We start from the raw sequence: 2,248 nt of genomic DNA, 5'->3' as shown, positions 1-2,248 counted from the left end.
GCGAGCTTCTACTTTCAGATGCAATAGGAATTTTTGGGTTAGGTCAATCCGTTCGCGAGATATGGGAGTTTGAAGGCAAGAAATCGTTGAGAAGGCAAAAAATTTTTCGCAATTCTGTTGCTCCAAACGCTTAACCAGAATGGCCTAGGGAATAAATACACACACCGTTGTAGTCGGGCGAGTTTCTACTTTCAGATGCAATGGGAATTTTTGGGTTAGGTCAATCCGTTCGGGAGATATGGTTGTTTGAAGCCAAGAAATGGTTGAAAAGGCAAAAAATTTTTCGCAATTCTGCTGCTCCAAACGCTTAACCAGAATGGCCTAGGGAAAAAATACACATACCGTTTTAATCGGGCGAGTTTCTACTTTCAGATGCAACAGGAATTTTTGGGTTAGGTCAATCCGTTCGCGAGATATGGGAGTTTGAAGACATGAAACGGTTGAGAAGACAACAAATTTTTCGCACTTCTGCTGCTCCAAACGCTTAACCAGAATGGCCTAGGGAAAAAATACACATACCGTTGTAATCGGGCGAGATTCTACTTTCAGATGCAACAGGAATTTTTGGGTTAGGTCAATCCGTTCGCGAGATATGGGAGTTTGAATACATGAAACGGTTGAGAAGACAACAAATTTTTCGCACTTCTGCTGCTCCAAACGCTTAACCAGAATGGCCTAGGGAATAAATACACACACCGCTGTAGTCGGGCAAGTTTCTACTTTCAGATGCAATGGGAATTTTTGGGTTAGGTCAATCCGTTCGGGAGATATGGTTGTTTGAAGCCAAGAAATGGTTGAAAAGGCAAAAAATTTTTCGCAATTCTGCTGCTCCAAACGCTTAACCAGAATGGCCTAGGGAAAAAATACACATACCGTTGTAATCGGGCGAGTTTCTACTTTCAGATGCAACAGGAATTTTTGGGTTAGGTCAATCCGTTCGCGACATATGGGAGTTTGAAGCAAAGAAATGGTTGAGAAGGCAAAAAATTTTTCGCAATTCTGCTGCTCCAAACGCTTAACCAGAATGGCCTAGAGAAAAAATACACATACCGTTGTAATCGGGCGAGCTTCTACTTTCAGATGCAATAGGAATTTTTGGGTTAGGTCAATCCGTTCGCGAGATATGGGAGTTTGAAGGCAAGAAATCGTTGAGAAGGCAAAAAATTTTTCGCAATTCTGTTGCTCCAAACGCTTAACCAGAATGGCCTAGGGAATAAATACACACACCGTTGTAGTCGGGCGAGTTTCTACTTTCAGATGCAATGGGAATTTTTGGGTTAGGTCAATCCGTTCGGGAGATATGGTTGTTTGAAGCCAAGAAATGGTTGAAAAGGCAAAAAATTTTTCGCAATTCTGCTGCTCCAAACGCTTAACCAGAATGGCCTAGGGAAAAAATACACATACCGTTTTAATCGGACGAGTTTCTACTTTCAGATGCAACAGGAATTTTTGGGTTAGGTCAATCCGTTCGCGAGATATGGGAGTTTGAAGACATGAAACGGTTGAGAAGACAACAAATTTTTCGCACTTCTGCTGCTCCAAACGCTTAACCAGAATGGCCTAGGGAAAAAATACACATACCGTTGTAATCGGGCGAGATTCTACTTTCAGATGCAACAGGAATTTTTGGGTTAGGTCAATCCGTTCGCGAGATATGGGAGTTTGAAGACATGAAACGGTTGAGAAGACAACAAATTTTTCGCACTTCTGCTGCTCCAAACGCTTAACCAGAATGGCCTAGGGAAAAAATACACATACCGTTGTAATCGGGCGAGATTCTACTATCAGATGCAATAGGAATTTTTGGGTTAGGTCAATCCGTTCGCGCGATATGGGAGTTTGAAGCTAAGAAATGGTTGAGAAGACAACAAATTTTTCGCAATTCTGCGGCTCCAAACGCTTAACCAGAATGGCCTAGGGAAAAAATACACATACCGTTGTAATCGGGCGAGCTTCTACTTTCAGATGCAATAGGAATTTTTGGGTTAGGTCAATCCGTTCGCGAGATATGGGAGTTTGAAGGCAAGAAATGGTTGAGAAGGCAAAAAATTTTTCGCAATTCTGCTGCTCCAAACGCTTAACCAGAATGGCCTAGAGAAAAAATACACATACCGTTGTAATCGGGCGAGCTTCTACTTTCAGATGCAATAGGAATTTTTGGGTTAGGTCAATCCGTTCGCGAGATATGGGAGTTTGAAGGCAAGAAATCGTTGAGAAGGCAAAAAATTTTTCGCAATTCTGTTGCTCC

This window comes from Ptiloglossa arizonensis, unplaced genomic scaffold (assembly GCF_051014685.1).
Source record: "Ptiloglossa arizonensis isolate GNS036 unplaced genomic scaffold, iyPtiAriz1_principal scaffold0027, whole genome shotgun sequence".
Taxonomy (NCBI): Eukaryota; Metazoa; Arthropoda; class Insecta; order Hymenoptera; family Colletidae; genus Ptiloglossa; species Ptiloglossa arizonensis.
The sequence above is the reverse complement of the archived record's forward strand: the minus strand, read 5'-3'. Positions refer to the sequence as shown.